Source organism: Haliotis asinina, chromosome 1 (assembly GCF_037392515.1).
Source record: "Haliotis asinina isolate JCU_RB_2024 chromosome 1, JCU_Hal_asi_v2, whole genome shotgun sequence".
Classification (NCBI taxonomy): Eukaryota; Metazoa; Mollusca; class Gastropoda; order Lepetellida; family Haliotidae; genus Haliotis; species Haliotis asinina.
The window spans coordinates 1,104,978-1,127,347 of record NC_090280.1 but is presented as its reverse complement, the minus strand read 5'-3'; positions in this window follow the sequence as shown (position 1 = coordinate 1,127,347).

Here is a 22,370-nt window from a genome sequence, read left to right as displayed (position 1 = left end):
ATCATTCCGCCATGAAACAACATCCATGACGTGAACACCAAGCACGTGTAATACAAAAGTTGATGCCAATGTGACCCTAGGTTCCTTGGGTGAGTTTGTACAGTCAGTGTTGGGGCATTACTGAGCGTAGTGGCATTACTGAGCGTTGTGGCATTACTGAGCGTAGTGGCATTACTGAGCGTAGTGGCATTACTGAGCTTTTGTATGCTGATGATCATAGTATATTGGAGTATATGGCCATTATTTTGTGACCCAATTCTTTTGTTTCTTTGGGCCGAGAGAGCAAAATGGGTAAAGCTAAAGTTGATATACCAATTAAACCACAAAAAAAAGGACATTAAAACAACTATTTAGTTATATCGTTCTCAGCTAGAGTGGGGTGGCTGGGTACCCTGGTGTTTAAAGCGTTCGCTCGTCATGCCTAACACCCGTATTCGATTCCCACATGGGTGCAATGTGTGAAGCCCATTTCTGGTGTTCCCCATTGTGATATTGCTTTGCTAAAAGCGGTATAAAATCCATCTCACTCACAATGAACGTGGACAGAGTGTAATGCTGGTACTGGTAAGCCGTCCACATTCGCCCGACAGTTTAAAGTTCGAGCTGTCTGATAATAGGACGATGTGATATGCGGGCGAAAATATGAGGTTTTGCAGAAAGAAGAGTTTTTGTAAAGGATGTGATTTGTCATGTTTCCAGTAAAGTGGCCAACTGTGTAACATTTACTATTTTAACCGACTGTAGTAGATTTAGTATTTCGACGGACTGTGATTAATATAGTATTTTGATTTAGCATTTGTATTGATTATTGTGTAAAGTTGGCAACGGGTACATGTTGTCAAGAATTTGGGCAATATTACACAGTTGGTTTACTTCCACTTAAACAGAAGAAATAACGAATTGTGCAGTGTATTCCTGGTCACTGAAGAATATCCCTGGTAAGATCAGCTTATCCCTGGTCATAGTGTAATTCTGGTAATATCACCTTATTTCTGCTTATATTAGCTTCCTACTTAGATTTCCCACGCTGGAAAGTATCTGAATGTCGGCCAAACAAACCGAGATACATTTTCATGTTTGAGCGTGAACTACGTCGCGCTTCCGGAAAAAGCCACGGTGGTGATCCAAACACAGATTAATTAGCATCACGTGTACACACGTCCTTACCAACTGTTGAGAGTACATTAAAGAAGCATGTGATACGTGTCAGTGTCTAAACTATACTGTCATAGAAACACATGCTACTGTATGACCATCTGAAATGTTGAAACGTTGAACAGGGGTCAGTGGGCAACCAAACCGAAATCCAGTTGATATTACGTATATCTTCCATTGAACAATGCGTGTAGTGTCATCACCACACCATCCAACAAGAGCAGTGGTCTGCTTGATGTAACTCTACATAAATAGATTTCATATCTTTTGCTGTGTATTAAGGAATATGAAACGATATATAATTAGATTGATATCATGATACATTATGTTTTCATTACAAGTATTCACCTGTCCTGCTCCATCTGCTTGTATATGTCAGCGACATACTGGAAGATCATATCCGCACGCACAAACGCATGCTGATAAATCATGATGATTCAACAATCTCATATAAGGACAATCTGTACATTCAGCACATTGATTCAGACTATTCACGGTCCACTTTGACGCAGTACTCTCAACCAGATGCAATCAATACGGCTGATTAGATAGATAATTCAACCACCTGTTGAATGACGGCAACATTAATTCCCATGAATAATGAAAACCCAAAATCGACATAATAATATAATGCATTTTAAAATAAAGCGAAACTCCGTGAACAACCTCAGCTGTGATCCAGGCGGAAACCCTCACTCACTCACTCACTCTGATGACGTTATTCACCTATTCACTGTCACTCTCATGATACTAAACCCCTATCACCCTTTCACTCTCTCACTCACCCCGAAAATAACGTTAAATCTTAATACTTTCAGTCACCCGCTCTGATGACGTAAAGAGCTCGCTCACGTTTTCACTCACTCTGATAATAACGTTAAACCTCTGTTAATATAATTCATTTACAGAGCATTTCACTTTCTGTTGTTGCGTCCAACTTATCACCCTGTGAAGTGACCACTTCCTTCTATTATCAAGCCGGCCTTCTATAGTTACACAAACTCTATTTATTATGAGCTGTGATTCACTAAGCTGTTAACATACTTGCCAGATTTTCCTCATTGTTAGTTAAACGTAGAAGGAAATGCGCATGCATACTGTGAACGTCAGATACCTGCACTGACTGGCCCACCCAGTCTTCAAGCACGCGAATAACATCCCTTCTTTGATGACGCGAGATGTGACGTCATCACAAGTGACATCCTAGACAGGACGGGCGCTCGTTTGTTTATGCGGACGAGGAATGAGCGTATTGGGGACACCGATGCGAGTATCATAGCAACATATCATCCAGTTACGAAAGTCACACGCCGCTTACCTGTAAAGGAATTAACCAGGATCCGAACCCACAGTCATCTTTTGTCCGGCACAACGTGACACGTGATGTCCTTGCACGTGTAAAAAACAAGTACCCGAGCTCAGTGGCAGACAAGTTTGTTTGGACAAGGCGATAGAATTTACATTCTCCAAGTTGTGAAAGGAAGAAAGGTACAGGTACATAGGTATAGACGGGAAGAAAGGTATAGTTACATAGGTACAGACAGGAAGAAAGGTACAGGAACATAGGTATAGACAGGAAGAAAGGTATAGTTACATACAAGGGTTTGGTTGTTTCACGCCGCACTCAGCAATATTCCAACTATATAGCGGAGGTTTGTAAACAGTCGTGTCTGGACCAGACGATCCTGTGATCAACAACAAGAGTATCGATCTACTGAACTGAGCTCGGTGACACATGTCCAGCAGGTCAGGAAGCCTGACTGCCCGATCTAAGTTGCCTCTTTTCTAGAAGCATGGGTTGATGAAGATCAATTGTAACCCGGATCTTCACTAATATGATATTTATATAGAGTTGTAGACCTATAGAGAGAGAATACGTTCCGGAAATCACCCGTTGTTCAACATCAATATATAGACTTTGACGAGATTTGATAAAATTAGTTTTCCACTTTTTTCTATGGTCATGTTTAGTTCATATTGTCTCATTTCTTCATCCAAGATTAGTGTCTATTTCCCCTACCATCGGAATCAAATAAATGTCACTTGATATTTTGTCTGTACGTTTCGCTGTACAACGCCAGTGATAGATTTCCCATTCATCGACAACTTGTGACGATATTCGTGTTGGGATCAGTGTTCCGTCCCCCGCTGCTTGAGCTGTGCTGACCGACATCTACGGGCTTGTCAACTACCGCTGAACACGCTGGGCCAGTAATGTCGCTGCGTGGAGTCACGTCACGTCGACAACCACATTCCTCAGTGAAAGAGACCTGTTTTGAGCCAGGCGGAATTAACCTGAGAAGAAATAAATCTTTTGAACTCCATTTTCGAACTGTTTCTGTTAATTTTAAAACGTAATAAACATGTTTGCTGACTGCTTCTGCAATAAATCAAAGTTTTCACACACCTCCCATATCTCGATTGTTGTTGAGTGCGGCGTTATTTTGATTTGATTTAAACATATTTTATTCAGCGAAGAAATGGTTTAGGAACAAGTTATGCAACTTAGGTAACCATCTGGCAGGGCAAGTCTGGACGATGACCCACGTTGTGGACTGACCTCTACAGCCATTAATGTAGAAACAGTAGAAGCTGTAGAAAAATGTATTCTTGCAGAATGTGACTATTGCTGAGGTTGAACGAGAGACGGGTTTAGACAATGCCTGCTTTGTTTTGATGCATGGTTTAACCAAGTCTAAGTAAACTCATTCTCAGTGTATTTCGTTACACTCGGAGTGTAACGAAAAATACTGAGGCTAAGTTAATTTAAACTGGGTTTAACCAACTTAAATTTCAGTTAGACAACGGCTGGAACTACTTTTCCAAGCATAGTACTTAACTTGGAATAGTGTGTTGAAATTTCCGACTGGGTGTATATTCTACTTCTGGTCATACAAGTAGCTCTTAAATGAGACTACAACTGACCAGAAATAGAATATGAAGGAAAAAAAACAGGCAAAACGATTACCCCTTTATTCAGCTTTACTGTCGATTTGCCAGCGCTTAATTCATTGAACAATTACGCTGCCACTTGTAGTTTAATGATAGCCATGTCACGTGAAGTTGACGCTGAATTCCAGCTGGACAGATCGAGGTCCTCCGGGATCCATCGCCGCTTTGTCGCTCCGGATCCTGTGGATGGTGAAGTCGTCAAACTTTCAACTGTACGCTTGCGAAAACCCTGCACAATCTTGCATATGTCGTTCTCCTGCACTTGCCCTCTTGTATGACCTGATGGCGAAACGGAATGTTCATCAACTCCTTAGTGGGAGAAGCATGTAGCACACGTCACTCACAATGAGTGGTTGGTGTAAAAACCTGTAAGATAAAACAGATTTTCTGGATAATTTTAGTGATTACTACAAAGTAACATCCTTCCGTTCCCCAAATCTAAACCTGACCCTAGACCTAATCTTTCCCCAAACTTGAGTTTTGGACATTTAGTGATGTTTGTGAGCTGTCCAGTAACTGTTGTTTCAGTAAGGAAGTAGGTTTTGTTAATAATGTAGCATATAATCACTGACAAATAGTATTTGGGGTGCGGACACATGACATAAGCAAATATTTCCATGACACGTTTGATTTGATAACGATATTCAAATATGTCCTCAAATACATTTCCCCGTGATAAAACCACGACGTGATGTTATCTTGAAAGAGCGGATTGAATATATATCACTTTCCTACTTCTCTTCCCTCCTAACCCGTGAAGGTCCCGGGGTAGAATAGGCCTTCAGCAACCCATGCTTGCCATAAAAGGCGACTCAGCTGTCGTAAGAGGCGACTAACGGGATCGGGTGGTCAGGCTCGCTGACTTGGTTGACGCGTGTCATCGGTTCCCAATTGCGCAGATCGATGCTCATGTTGTTGATCACTGGATTGTCTGGTCCAGACTCGATTATTTACAGACCGCCGCCATATAGGTGTAATATTGCTGAGTGCGGCGTAAAACTCAACTCACTCACTCACTCTTCCCTCCTTCCTTCCTTCCTTCCCTCCAACACCCCCGACACACACACACGCGCTAGCACACACATACACACACACACACACACACCCCTCCCTCCAACACACTTTCATAGCTCTTCTGCACAGACCCGTGAAGGTCCCGGGGTAGAATAGGCCTTCAGCAACCCATGCTTGCCAGAAAAGGCGACTATGCTTGTCGTAAGAGGCGACTAACGGGATCGGGTGGTCAGGTTCGCTGACTTGGTTGACACATGTCATCGGTTCCCAATTGCACAGATCGATGCTCATGTTGTTGATCACTGGATTGTCTGGTCCAGACTCGATTATTCACAGACCGTCGCCATATAGCTGGAATAATGCTGAGTGCGGCGTAAAACTAAACTCACTCACTCACTCTTCTGCTCAAGAAATGAGATGTATGTGTGCCCTGCCGCAATCTAGTTCGCGCAAAACTTATCAATATTGCTTTATTAAATAACTCGTGTCATATACGTATTATTGATTGGTAATAGTCTAAGTAAGTTAGAATAGACAACAGGCTCTCATGATCTAACTATTACCTAAGCCATGGATGGAGCCAGAAAAGTGATATTTCAAAAGAAAATTTTGAACTGATTGAGCATGATTTTGAATATTTTGAAAGTAGATAAGTAACAGGGGATGAAACATGGATTTATCGTTCCGATCCGGAGTCAAAACGCCAATCCATGGAGTGCCACCACCCCACTTCTCCTCCACCCAAGAAGTGCAAGTCTTCAAGGTCAGTTAAGAATGTAATGGCCACAGTGTTCTGAAATGCGAAGGGCATCATCCATGTTGACTACCTGCAGTGTCAAAAGCTATCACCGGTGCCTACTGCTCTGATCTACTCCACAGACTGAGAGTTAGTATCTACACCGAAACGTCGCATCCACTGCCAGAAAGATGTTGTCTATCCATAAAAGTCTTCATCCTCATCATACCAGCTTCTAAAATGCCACTTAAAGAAGCAAATATCAAAGAAAAGCGACATGGTTTGATGAGGGCAGGAGTTCCGATTTTTCATAGCAATGCTTCATCTCACACCTTTCGATTGGCAAAGTCTGCAGTACATCAATGTGGCTTCGAGGAACTTCCTCATCCTCCACATTCACCTGACCTGGCCCAAAGCGACTTTCACCTATTTCCAAAACTGAAGGAACACCTCCGTGAGAAACGATATGCAGATAATGACGCTTTCAAGTCTGCGGTAAAGGAGTGTTTGACAGGACTTCCAGATGAGTTATATGCACAAGGACTTGAAACACCGATATGAGAAAAGCATTGCAATCATTGGCGATTATGTGGAAAACTGAAATATTAAAATCTTACCAAATCGTTTGTTGTCTGTGTTAGGCTTAGAACTTTGTGATCATCTCTCGTATTGCAGAGATAGTTATGTACATACATGTATATGAAGATATTTACAGCAGTCAAGAAAAACGCTTGTTTTTTTATACACACATGCACCGCTGAACTGCTTTACATATTGCCCGGTTTTGAGTTATATGATAAGTTCTTGCTGCCACGTGATAATAAAACAAAATATAAATCTTTATCATGTACATGTTAAACATTTTCATCCTGCGTTCATTGATAGGAAACACTCAAGCATGAAGTGATGGACATTTTCATCCTGTGTTCATTGATAGGAAACACTCAAGCATGAAGTGATGGACATTTTCATCCTGTGTTCATTGATAGGAAACACTCAAGCATGAAGTGATGGACATTTTCATCCTGTGTTCATTGATAGGAAACACTCAAGCATGAAGTGATGGACATTTTCATCCTGTGTTCATTGATAGGAAACACTCAGGAATGATGGACTGAAGGACGGTTCGTGGAATGCGTATACGGACATGTTTAGTTCATGGATTTTTTGTTCTTGGACAGTGCGTTGTACTCGCTAACGCACTATGCTTCGCGGAGAGGACCTCTGCACGAGATTGCCATGCATGTGTCATATCTAAGAACAATTCGTGATTCTGCAAGAGAGTATTAGGGTTAGGTTAGGAGAGTTATGGGGTTGATTATATGACGTCTGTGTGTTGGATGTTGAACGGTTGACATGTTAGAAATTAGATGAGCTGTTCACAATCAGACTTCAATGGGATATTGCCAGTGTGCAATGTTTTACACTCGTTAGTTTATTGTAGACAGACAATTGTGGGGAAATAGAATTTGGGGTTGGATGATTGGATCCACTGCAAAACAAAATGGTAGCAGAGTGTGGTTGTTTTAGGTTAGATGCAGGTAAGGTCAGTTGCTGGTTAGTTCTGTCAAAGGTTTGGTTAGGTTGATTTTACATCATGTCGGAGAAAGCAGTGAAGCAGAAAGCTTCAGTGGATGAGGCCAAGGTTGCAAAAATAGAAGTTGGTGACAAAATCATCAAATTAAAGAAACAAAAAGCAGCAGCTAAAACTGCTTTTACAAAATGCAAAAACAAGCTGTATAATTTGATAGAACAGGCTGATGTTCCTTCCCGTCGGGAGGTTAGAGATGTAATTGACAAGGTAAGTTCACTTCATCTTAAAGCAGTGAATATCATGGTTGACTTGATTCAGGCATATTCAGATATTTGGACACTGAAAACAAAACGCAAGTCTACAAAGAACTTGCGTCTGTAGAAGGGATAAATAAAGACGTTGTTAAAATGGCACAAGTATATTTGAATGAGAGGTCAGATGCCATTTCTGTAAGCAGCATAAGAACAGGTTTATCAATGCTATTCCATCAGGAAAATCAAGTCGAACAAACAGCGCAATCTGATCAGAATACAAACTTCAAACAGAACATTGACAATGAACAAGACATAAATAAGAATGTTGTCACAGAGAAAAAGGAGGAGGAAGTCGAATGTTTGGATCCCAAGTTATATGTGGTTGAAACCTCTGGAGCACATTGTGATGTTCGCGGAGCAGATCCTATCACAACTAGACATGAGCATGGAAAAGATATGTGGAAACATCTCAAAAGAGTTTCCATACCCACATTTAATGGTGACATTAAAATGTTTGAGAATTGGAAAGCGGCATTTGTAGCTTGTGTGGACATGGTACCAGCCAACCCCGAATACAAACTGTTACAGTTAAGACAATGTCTTACCGGAGAAACCCGTGAAGGTCCCGGGGTAGAATAGGCCTTCAGCAACCCATGCTTGCCATAAAAGGCGACTCAGCTTGTCGTAAGAGGCGACTAACGGGATCGGGTGGTCAGGTTCGCTGACTTGGTTGACACATGTCATCGGTTCCCAATTGCGCAGATCAGTGCTCATGTTGTTGATCACTGGATTGTCTGGTCCAGACTCGATTATTTACAGACCGCCGCCATATAGGTGTAATATTGCTGAGTGCGGCGTAAAACTAAACTCACTCACTCACTTACCGGAGAAGCATTGAAAGTAATAGCTAGTTTAGGTCATAGTGCAGCTGCATATGACATCGCATTAGAACGTCTTGAACGTAAGTATGGTGGCAAAAGGCGTAACATCGCTTTGACGTTTGAAGAAATAACACGATCAGACCAATTAGGGCAGGTAATGCCAGGGACTTGGAGAAGGTTGCGGGCCTGCTTGATATTTTAGTGGCAAACCTTAGGGAATCAGACAAGTAGAAGAGTTGGGTAATGGAACCTTATACTCACAGTTGCTAAAGAAATTAACGGAGTCCATGGTAATACAATATCAGAGGTGGGTATTTGAGACATAGAGACAGGAATCTGTCGTTGATGTCCTCATAGGCATTGACTACACTGACCTAAGTCCGAAAGTGGTGCAAGACGTACACCTCTTGGGTGGACATGCATAGGACGTGTTCATGGTGAGAACCAAACATATTTTGCAAGTACTTTTCTCATTGATAACAATAGAACTGATCTGCAGAATCTCAATGCTTTAGTGCACAAGTTCTGGGAATTGTAGCTCAATGAATGACTACACTGATGATGAAATGTCTGCAGTTGAAAAGGTTAAACAGACACTTCAGCATAACAATGGTCATTACCAAGTAGGTATACCTTGGAAATATGACACACAGACGTTACCAGACAATTACAACATGGCTTTCAGTCGTCTTCTTAGCACTGAGAAGAAACTGTCGAAGGGCAAAGAGTTTACTGAAGCATATTTACTCAATTCTTGATCAGTATGTGCAGAAAGGATACATTCGTAAGGTACAGTCAGAGGGAAGTGACAGTCAGTGGTTACTACCTCATTTTCCTGTAGTTCGTTCAGACATGACTACAACCAAAGTACGCATTGTATTTGATGCTTCTGCAAAGTGTCATTGAGTTTCACTCAATCTTGCTCCGTTTTAGGGAAGCAACCCATAGCACTTTTTTGTGACATCTCAGATGTACCAACAAATTGAGGTGAAACCTGAAGATCTTAAATACCTCGGGTTTCAATGGCGATCCATGAATTCAAATGAAGAACCAAAAGTATATGAGTTTAACAGAGTGTTGTTCGGTTTGAATTGTTCACCATTCATAGCATAATTCATTTCTCTAGCTGCGGACACTATAGTCAACTTCACATACATGGACGATAGCATGAATTCGGTTGAAGATGACATGACTGGGACCGAGTTGTACAATCAGTTCAGTGAGTTTTGGCACACAGCAGGTATGAACGCTAGAAAATGGCTTTCAAATTCGTTAGATGTCCTCGATGGAATTCCATTAGAATCAAGGGCACAGAAGGTAAACATCAACAAAAATTAATTGCCTTCAGGGAAAACACTAGGTCTTATGTTGATTGCAAATGATGATGAATTCAGTTTCTGTATGAATGTTCCTGAAGACAATTTGAAGACAATAACCAAACAAATGTTTCTCGGTGAAATCGCAAGGATCTTTGATCCACTTGGACTCTTCACGCCTTTCACCATTGTGGGTTAAATGATGATTCAAGAGATGTAGATAGCAGGTGTCGGATGGGATGAAGAGCTTGATCCGGATTTGAATCTTAGAACTTTGAAATGGGTGAATGATGTTACAGAGTTATGCCATATCAAAGTATCACGGTGCTTGAGAACCAAATCTGATATAGAAAGCAAAACATTTCCTGTATTTACTGATGCTTACCAAGATGCATATGGAGCAGCAATATATGCAGTTTATACTTACCAGAGCGGGGAGGTGGTGAGTCATTTAGTTACCTCCAAAAGCAGGGTGGCTCCTCTTCACTCTGTAAGCATTCCAACGATGGAGCTGATGGCGGCAGTCCTTGGGGTAAAATTGTTTGTTGCTTCAGCAAAGGTGTTAGAAATGTCCAGTGTCAACACACATTTTTGGTGTGACAGTAGCAATGTGTTATGTTGCATAAAAAGCCAGAGTAGACAATACAAGTCGTTTATGGCAAATCGCATTGGTTACATCCAGGAACATACCAGTCCATATCAGTGGAAATATGTTCCATCTCAGTTCAATCCTGCAGACATACTTACCAGGGGTACATCAGTGAAGAACCTAGCCAGTAGTACATGGCTGACAGGACCAGCATTTCTGACACTCACGGAAAGTGAATGGCCAGACCACACGGATAGAATTCGTAGTGAAAGTACTTCAGAAATGAAGAAAACATCTAGCAAAAGGGAACCTGTTACTCTCCTGACTGAAGGTGAGGGGAATACATGGCGTCTTCATCCATCCAGATACTCTGACTGGAAGAGGTTGACTAGGATATATGCATGGGTATGCAGATTTATTACCAATGCACGGATTTCACCAAAATTGCAACACATGGATAATTTGGAGGTAGAGGAAATCCAAGATGCTGAAATGAGAATCATTGGTCAGATGCAACAACAGGAAGTTGCAAAAGAGTTTCATGCGTTACAACACGGAAAACAGCTTCCAAAATACATCAGACTCAATGGACGTAGGACCAATAATCGATGAAGACGGGATCAATAGATGCAGTGGCAGGCTGAAATATGCTGATTGCTTGTCTTGAGTCCCAATAATCTTGCCTCGAAAAAACTGGGTGACAAGACTTATTGTAAAACATTACCACGAAGCGGGTAAACATGCAGTAGGTACAAATCAAACTTTGTCTGCATTGTCCTCAAGATACTGGTGCTTGAGAAGAGATTCGAGCCTGGGAGACCGAATGTGCCTTTTGTCAAAGACGAAACAGTCAACTAAGACCTCAGATTATGGCTCCATTTCCAAAGCTCAGAGTTAGCTATTCATTGAGAGCATTTACTCACGTTGGAATGGACTATGCAGGGCCGTTTCTGACTATCCTAGGAAGATCAAAGAAAAGACAAAAACGATATTTATGTCTCTTTACTTGTTTGTCCACAAGGGCTGTACATCTGGAAATGTCATATGGTCTTGATAGTGACTCATTTTTGAATGCCTTCTTTCGTATGACAAATAGGAGAGGGATTCCTAAAGAGGTAGTATCCGATAATGGAACTAACTTTATAGGTGCTGTGAAGGAATTGCGGGATTTGGTTAAACAACTTGGTGTGACTGCTCGATCATCCTTGGCTAACAAGGGAGTCATCTGGAGATTCAACCCTCCTCATGCACCACATTTTGGTGGTGTCTTTGAATGTATGATTAAATCGGCGAAAAAAGCTATCTTTGCCATTTTGGGTAAAGGGGACGTCACGGATGAAAAACTAACAGCATTCACTGCAGCCAAAGCGCTCATCAATTCTCATCCACTCACTTATCAAAATGCTAACTGCCAAGATGATGTAACGTTAACCCCAAATCATATTATGCATGAACAAGTTGGTGGGACATTTTTGCAAGATAGTGTTGATACAACACCATACAACCCCAGAAAAAGATGAAGACGGATACAAGAAATTGTTCGGCACTTCTGGGGGAGGTGGTTGAGGGAACTACTACCAACTCTTCAAGTCTGAAAGAAGTGGAGAGAGACTAATCGTAATCTGAAGGTAAATGATGTTGTCATCTTAGTATCACCAGATTCTCCACGTGGAAGTGGCCTCTGGGGAGAGTCGTCAACACATATCCAGGCAAGGATGGACAGGTTCGGGTCGTGCAAGTTAAGATGGGGAAGACTACGCTGATCCGACCGGTGACAAAGGTATGTCCACTGGAGTGGAACTCAGGGAGGATTAAGCAGATCATTGATGCAGAGAAGACGTTAGGACGTCGCCTGGAGAATGGATTAATCGTTGTCGTCTGGAGGTATCAAGAGGATGGCACATTGAAGACAAGGATGGAGCATGGATGATGGATCAAGTTCGTGTGGATAACTGGATTCGATGGACTTCTGTATGGAGGATTGGCTTTTCAAGATTAAAATAAGGATACAAAAGGACTATTTCCGAGGATTTGTGTATGTGATGCTCATTAAAATGTACATTTTCATTTTGTGTGATTCATGATTCTTTGATATCTACGTAACCTCTGATAGACAGGAGTCTATCATGGAAGGGGAATGGACTGAAGAACGGTTCGTGGAATGCGCATTGGGACATGTTTAGTTCGTGGATGTTTTGTTCTTGGACAGTGAGTTGTACTCGCAAACGCACTATGCTTCGCGGAGAGGACCTCTGCACGAGATTTCCATTTCTTATATAAGAACAATTCGTGATTCTGCAAGAGAGCATTAGGGTTAGGTTAGGACAGTAATGGGGTTAATTATATGACGTCTGTGTGTTGGATATTGAACGGTTGACATGTTAGAAATTAGATGAGTTGGTCACAATCGGACCTTAATGGGATATTGCCAGTGTGCAGTGTTTTACACTCGTTAATTTATTGTAGACAGACAATTGTGGGGAAATAGAATTTGGGGTTGGATGATTGGAATTTGGTTTTGTTTTGTAAAGTCCACTGCAAAACACATGAAGTGATGGACATTGGCATCCTCTGTTCATTGATATGAAACACCCAAGCATGAAGTGATGGACATTGGCATTCTCTGTTCATTGATATGAAACACTCAAGCATGAAGTGATGGACATTGGCATTCTCTGTTCATTGATATGAAACACTCAAGCATGAAGTGATGGACATTGGCATTCTCTGTTCATTGATAGGAAACACCCAAGCATGAAGTGATGGACATTGGCATCCTCTGTTCATTGATATGAAACACCCAAGCATGAAGTGATGGACATTGGCATTCTCTGTTCATTGATAGGAAACACTCAAGCATGAAGTGATGGACATTGGCATTCTCTGTTCATTGATATGAAACACTCAAGCATGAAGTGATGGACATTGGCATTCTCTGTTCATTGATATGAAACACTCAAGCATGAAGTGATGGACATTGGCATTCTCTGTTCATTGATATGAAACACCCAAGCATGAAGTGATGGACATTGGCATTCTCTGTTCATTGATATGAAACACCCAAGCATGAAGTGATGGACATTGGCATTCTCTGTTCATTGATAGGAAACACTCAAGCATGAAGTGATGGACATTGGCATTCTCTGTTCATTGATATGAAACACTCAAGCATGAAGTCATGGACATTGGCATCCTCTGTTCATTGATATGAAACACTCAAGCATGAAGTGATGGACATTGGCATTCTCTGTTCATTGATAGGAAACACTCAAGCATGAAGTGATGGACATTGGCATTCTCTGTTCATTGATAGGAAACACTCAAGCATGAAGTGATGGACATTGGCATTCTCTGTTCATTGATATGAAACACCCAAGCATGAAGTGATGGACATTGGCATTCTCTGTTCATTGATATGAAACACCCAAGCATGAAGTGATGGACATTGGCATTCTCTGTTCATTGATAGGAAACACTCAAGCATGAAGTGATGGACATTGGCATTCTCTGTTCATTGATATGAAACACTCAAGCATGAAGTGATGGACATTGGCATTCTCTGTTCATTGATAGGAAACACTCAAGCATGAAGTGATGGACATTGGCATTCTCTGTTCATTGATAGGAAACACTCAAGCATGAAGTGATGGACATTGGCATTCTCTGTTCATTGATAGGAAACACTCAAGCATGAAGTGATGGACATTGGCATCCTCTGTTCATTGATAGGAAACACTCAAGCATGAAGTGATGGACATTGGCATTCTCTGTTCATTGATATGAAACACTCAAGCATGAAGTGATGGACATTGGCATTCTCTGTTCATTGATATGAAACACTCAAGCATGAAGTGATGGACATTGGCATCCTCTGTTCATTGATAGGAAACACTCAAGCATGAAGTGATGGACATTGGCATTCTCTGTTCATTGATATGAAACACTCAAGCATGAAGTGATGGACATTGGCATTCTCTGTTCATTGATATGAAACACTCAAGCATGAAGTGATGGACATTGGCATCCTCTGTTCATTGATATGAAACACCCAAGCATGAAGTGATGGACATTGGCATTCTCTGTTCATTGATATGAAACACCCAAGCATGAAGTGATGGACATTGGCATTCTCTGTTCATTGATATGAAACACCCAAGCATGAAGTGATGGACATTGGCATCCTCTGTTCATTGATAGGAAACACCCAAGCATGAAGTGATGGACATTGGCATTCTCTGTTCATTGATATGAAACACCCAAGCATGAAGTGATGGACATTGGCATCCTCTGTTCATTGATAGGAAACACTCAAGCATGAAGTGATGGACATTGGCATTCTCTGTTCATTGATATGAAACACTCAAGCATGAAGTGATGGACATTGGCATCCTCTGTTCATTGATAGGAAACACTCAAGCATGAAGTGATGGACATTGGCATTCTCTGTTCATTGATATGAAACACTCAAGCATGAAGTGATGGACATTGGCATTCTCTGTTCATTGATATGAAACACTCAAGCATGAAGTGATGGACATTGGCATCCTCTGTTCATTGATATGAAACACCCAAGCATGAAGTGATGGACATTGGCATTCTCTGTTCATTGATATGAAACACCCAAGCATGAAGTGATGGACATTGGCATTCTCTGTTCATTGATATGAAACACTCAAGCATGAAGTGATGGACATTGGCATCCTCTGTTCATTGATAGGAAACACTCAAGCATGAAGTGATGGACATTGGCATTCTCTGTTCATTGATATGAAACACTCAAGCATGAAGTGATGGACATTGGCATCCTCTGTTCATTGATAGGAAACACCCAAGCATGAAGTGATGGACATTGGCATTCTCTGTTCATTGATATGAAACACTCAAGCATGAAGTGATGGACATTGGCATCCTCTGTTCATTGATAGGAAACACCCAAGCATGAAGTGATGGACATTGGCATTCTCTGTTCATTGATAGGAAACACTCAAGCATGAAGTGATGGACATTGGCATCCTCTGTTCATTGATATGAAACACTCAAGCATGAAGTGATGGACATTGGCATTCTCTGTTCATTGATAGGAAACACTCAAGCATGAAGTGATGGACATTGGCATTCTCTGTTCATTGATATGAAACACTCAAGCATGAAGTGATGGACATTGGCATTCTCTGTTCATTGATAGGAAACACTCAAGCATGAAGTGATGGACATTGGCATTCTCTGTTCATTGATATGAAACACCCAAGCATGAAGTGATGGACATTGGCATTCTCTGTTCATTGATAGGAAACACTCAAGCATGAAGTGATGGACATTGGCATTCTCTGTTCATTGATATGAAACACTCAAGCATGAAGTGATGGACATTGGCATTCTCTGTTCATTGATAGGAAACACTCAAGCATGAAGTGATGGACATTGGCATTCTCTGTTCATTGATAGGAAACACCCAAGCATGAAGTGATGGACATTGGCATTCTCTGTTCATTGATATGAAACACTCAAGCATGAAGTGATGGACATTGGCATTCTCTGTTCATTGATAGGAAACACCCAAGCATGAAGTGATGGACATTGGCATTCTCTGTTCATTGATAGGAAACACCCAAGCATGAAGTGATGGACATTGGCATTCTCTGTTCATTGATAGGAAACACTCAAGCATGAAGTGATGGACATTGGCATTCTCTGTTCATTGATATGAAACACTCAAGCATGAAGTGATGGACATTGGCATTCTCTGTTCATTGATAGGAAACACTCAAGCATGAAGTGATGGACATTGGCATTCTCTGTTCATTGATATGAAACACCCAAGCATGAAGTGATGGACATTGGCATTCTCTGTTCATTGATAGGAAACACTCAAGCATGAAGTGATGGACATTGGCATTCTCTGTTCATTGATATGAAACACTCAAGCATGAAGTGATGGACATTGGCATTCTCTGTTCATTGATAGGAAACACTCAAGCATGAAGTGATGGACATTGGCATCCTCTGTTCATTGATAGGAAACACTCAAGCATGAAGTGATGGACATTGGCACTCTCTGTTCATTGATATGAAACACCCAAGCATGAAGTGATGGACATTGGCATTCTCTGTTCATTGATAGGAAACACTCAAGCATGAAGTGATGGACATTGGCATTCTCTGTTCATTGATAGGAAACACTCAAGCATGAAGTGATGGACATTGGCATTCTCTGTTCATTGATATGAAACACTCAAGCATGAAGTGATGGACATTGGCATTCTCTGTTCATTGATAGGAAACACTCAAGCATGAAGTGATGGACATTGGCATCCTCTGTTCATTGATAGGAAACACCCAAGCATGAAGTGATGGACATTGGCATTCTCTGTTCATTGATAGGAAACACTCAAGCATGAAGTGATGGACATTGGCATCCTCTGTTCATTGATATGAAACACTCAAGCATGAAGTGATGGACATTGGCATTCTCTGTTCATTGATAGGAAACACTCAAGCATGAAGTGATGGACATTGGCATTCTCTGTTCATTGATATGAAACACCCAAGCATGAAGTGATGGACATTGGCATTCTCTGTTCATTGATATGAAACACCCAAGCATGAAGTGATGGACATTGGCATTCTCTGTTCATTGATAGGAAACACCCAAGCATGAAGTGATGGACATTGGCATTCTCTGTTCATTGATATGAAACACCCAAGCATGAAGTGATGGACATTGGCATTCTCTGTTCATTGATAGGAAACACCCAAGCATGAAGTGATGGACATTGGCATTCTCTGTTCATTGATATGAAACACCCAAGCATGAAGTGATGGACATTGGCATTCTCTGTTCATTGATATGAAACACTCAAGCATGAAGTGATGGACATTGGCATTCTCTGTTCATTGATAGGAAACACTCAAGCATGAAGTGATGGACATTGGCATTCTCTGTTCATTGATAGGAAACACTCAAGCATGAAGTGATGGACATTGGCATTCTCTGTTCATTGATAGGAAACACTCAAGCATGAAGTGATGGACATTGGCATTCTCTGTTCATTGATAGGAAACACTCAAGCATGAAGTGATGGACATTGGCATCCTCTGTTCATTGATAGGAAACACTCAAGCATGAAGTGATGGACATTGGCATTCTCTGTTCATTGATATGAAACACTCAAGCATGAAGTGATGGACATTGGCATTCTCTGTTCATTGATATGAAACACTCAAGCATGAAGTGATGGACATTGGCATCCTCTGTTCATTGATAGGAAACACTCAAGCATGAAGTGATGGACATTGGCATTCTCTGTTCATTGATATGAAACACTCAAGCATGAAGTGATGGACATTGGCATTCTCTGTTCATTGATATGAAACACCCAAGCATGAAGTGATGGACATTGGCATTCTCTGTTCATTGATAGGAAACACTCAAGCATGAAGTGATGGACATTGGCATCCTCTGTTCATTGATATGAAACACTCAAGCATGAAGTGATGGACATTGGCATTCTCTGTTCATTGATAGGAAACACTCAAGCATGAAGTGATGGACATTGGCATTCTCTGTTCATTGATATGAAACACTCAAGCATGAAGTGATGGACATTGGCATTCTCTGTTCATTGATAGGAAACACTCAAGCATGAAGTGATGGACATTGGCATCCTCTGTTCATTGATAGGAAACACTCAAGCATGAAGTGATGGACATTGGCATTCTCTGTTCATTGATAGGAAACACTCAAGCATGAAGTGATGGACATTGGCATTCTCTGTTCATTGATATGAAACACCCAAGCATGAAGTGATGGACATTGGCATTCTCTGTTCATTGATAGGAAACACCCAAGCATGAAGTGATGGACATTGGCATTCTCTGTTCATTAATAGGAAACACTCAAGCATGAAGTGATGGACATTGGCATCCTCTGTTCATTGATATGAAACACCCAAGCATGAAGTGATGGACATTGGCATTCTCTGTTCATTGATAGGAAACACTCAAGCATGAAGTGATGGACATTGGCATCCTCTGTTCATTGATAGGAAACACTCAAGCATGAAGTGATGGACATTGGCATCCTCTGTTCATTGATATGAAACACTCAAGCATGAAGTGATGGACATTGGCATTCTCTGTTCATTGATAGGAAACACCCAAGCATGAAGTGATGGACATTTCCACTGAAATAACCACGCATACATTTTTAATCTGACCTAAAAAAACATTAGATAAATCGTAATTCAGTTCGCTTACATGGTATCTTAAACGAGTATTAATAATGATATTTTCTCTACGGACACCTGTAGAAACATATGATGGTGTTTCCAAATATGATTTAAATGTCCTTCTTGATGGTAACATTCGCTTTTCTAATGAAACATTCCTCAATACTGCAGCTGATGGGAGAAAAGACTGCGATGAGTTTTGAAGTCTATGTGATGGGTTTACAAATGTTCAGAGTCTCCATATCTAAGGTCATGCATTGTAAAGTCTCTAACAGTCTCGGGATATACATCTATCAGATGAAGGCGCACTGCCACGTTTCATTTTACAACATAATGGTAACTTTCTTCTTTCCCTGTGTACCGATAATTTTTAGAATTAGAACAGTTCTGTGTGAGTTCCTCTTAGTGGAGAAGGTGTGGTCACTGTTAGCTGAATGCCCTGAAGCTACGGGAGAACCAACAGCTCGGTGGCGAATGTTGGACGGGTGTGTCTACGTCCACTGTGGTCGACTATGTACAGGTGTAAGTGACCTGCCCCACACATCACAACAGTGTAGTCACGATCCCTGTCATTGATGTCCAATCTATAGTCGACCCAGCAACGTCTTGTTACCCTTGTCCGCGCTGAAGGAGAAGGATCAAGACGGCGAAGGTCGAGTACATGGAGTACGTCTTCTCAGTGACTCACGCACTATGTCTCATGTCACTAAAATATCACTGTATCTTTAACTAATCTTGAACAGACGTGACGTCGGAAGTGGAGGTCGGGAAACAATAACGTATAATCTACTGACCGCGTGTGTTTATGCATAAAACCATCCACTGCTGTGTCCACGGTGAGTGTTTATTCCCACCCTGCTGTGTAGACGTAGCGGGGTCTACTTCACCACCGAACACTGCCGTCCTGACAACGACGAAACACCGCGGATCAAGCTGCAGTTACCGTTCCTGTTTCTGTATCCCTTTCTGTGTCACCCAAGTATGACAACATGCACTGAAGGGTTTATACACCTCGGTCTGAATTTAACAGCGATACTTTGAAATGTCATGTGGAAATATATCTATACCAAGATCTTCAGAAATCACCTGTCCGCAACCATCCAGCAGATATGTTCTGTGGGTTACAAGCCAGATGTCATAATCAATACACGTTTTGGCTTCTGAACCCATGCTCATTAAACTGATGTTTGCAAAAGAGATGATCCCGCAAAACTGACCATATGTTACCTTGGAGACACAAATGAAGAAAAACTGACCGATGGCACAGTTTGAAATCAGTCCTGTATTTTTCAGCCGCCTTCCGCCTTCGCTTGGGTTTGTAGTTACTGCGTAATCCTCTCACTTGTCTGGAGGACACGATGTGCTGGCCGCTGTCAACTTGGTGATTGATGACGACGATTACTATCACGTGGATCTCAAAATGTACAAGTTATTATGACGTCATTGTGCTTAGCTATCAACATCCGAATTTGGGATCGATCTAACACTCATTACCTGAGTACATGACTTATTGTCTGCCTTGTGACAGATGACCGAGTGACACGCGTTGATTGTTTGGTCATTGTCACTGAACAGGTGCACCCAGGATGTAGTTATTGTATTAACAACACCATGGGGGCTGATCATGGGTCACGTGATATACATCTACCACAAAAGTGAAGCTCACATGGCGACCAGACACGCCTCCTTCCAGTCAGCTGCATGGTGAACATCTTGTTTGTCAACAACGATATGTCGTCACAGTCATGAAGAAACAAGAAAGGTGACGTAACGCTGTCACGTGTCCAAAGGTTATTATGACGCCACAGTAACCATTGGCTCTCTGTTGATATAACGGGTGGTTTAATGCGCTTTCTTTTGTACATAAGTGTATATTGGTCCGTGTAGGTAAATTATTCTTCCCCCCTTATAACACAGCACACGTCATAGTACCACGGACATCATACCATTGAGAAGACTTACAGACTTATTTCACACTATCCACAAACTGTGCATATTTCTGACGAGTTTAAGATGTACAATGAACTAATTCATGTGTCCTAAAGCTGCGTTATAGTGAACATTCCGTCCACTTATTCACACCTGGTTGCGTTACAAGGGCACTTAGCATACTTGACGGCTGTCTAACATCTCACGGTGAACAGAACTACAGACTGCTTGTAGCATACTGATGGACGGATAGGTGTTGACTAGTACTCGCGGGAATTGATATATCAGACTGATTTAGTGAAAACTTATAATTATGGGTAATTTGGACAGTTTTCTTGAATTGACTGCTCCACCAGAGTTAAGATCCGTGAGGGGGTGAGATTCAAATACATCACTACCATTGTGTACCACTTCCGTGGTACATCACTACACTGATATATATAACTACCCTGTACACAACTACCACATCACTACCCAGGTTCATCACTACCCTGGTATGTCACTAATATAGCTGGTACATCACTACCCTGGTATGTCACTACCCTGGTATGTCTCTACCCTAGCTGGCACATCACTACCCTGGTATGCCACTACTCCATCTGGTACATCATTACCCTGGTATGTCACTACTCTAGCTGGCACATCACTACCCTGGTAACCACTACTCCATCTGGTACATCACTACCCTGGTATGTCACTACTCTAGCTGGCACATCACTACCCTGGTATGCCACTACTCCATCTGGTACATCATTACCCTGGTATGTCACTACTCTAGCTGGCACATTACTACCCTGGTAAACACTACTCCATCTGGTACATCACTACCCTGGTACATCACTGCCCAGGTTCCCCCACATGGGTACAATATGTGAAGCCCATTACTGGCGCCACACCGTGCCATTGCTAGAATATTGCTAAATGCGGAGTAAAACCAAGATCACTCACTTACTGACCTAATTCACTACTACCCAGGTACGTCCCTGCCCTGGTGCATCACTATCCTGGTACACCAATGCCCTGGTACACCACTATCCTGGTACTTACCTACCCTGGTGCATTACTATCCTGGTACAACAATACCCGGGTATACCACTGTCCTGGTAATCGTGTATGTAACTACCCTGGTACATCACTACCCTGGTACATCACTACCCTGGTACATCACTACCCAGGTACATAACTACCCCGTTACATCACTGGGACAGTTGGGACGATGGTGCCTGTAGACAGAAACACTCGCCGGGAATTTTCCCCTTCGTTTGATTAACGTTGTTCATATCTCAGAGAAATGTTGAAAGGTGTTCGTAATTCCATCGAGTTCATTACAGTGTCTAGGTGACCTCGAGCTCTCCGTGTGTCACGGCGGGTAAAATCGCCGTCAGCATGGTACAAGCTACTTTGCTCCATAGGATAATATAGTCAATGATTATTAACCTCTCTACAATTATCCCCAACAATAGACGTGGGTATGGACTGGGTTTAACCTTTCTTACACGTTCTCACAGGACCTGTGCATTATCCACAACGTACGTTCATGGTAACGTACTTCTTCCTGTCGTTTGGAGTTTCCCTCACGTATTTTGTTTCTGACACTTACAATTTCCCTGACACTGTACTACTTTCTGCTACCTATTGGTTTCCCGCAAACGTACTGCATTCTGATGCACGACACTCACAGTTTCTGTGACAACCTACTGCTTTCTGCCACACAGTGGGATTCCCCGGCAACCTACTGTTTTCTGGCACACAGTCTTTCCCCGGCAACGTACTGCTTTCTGG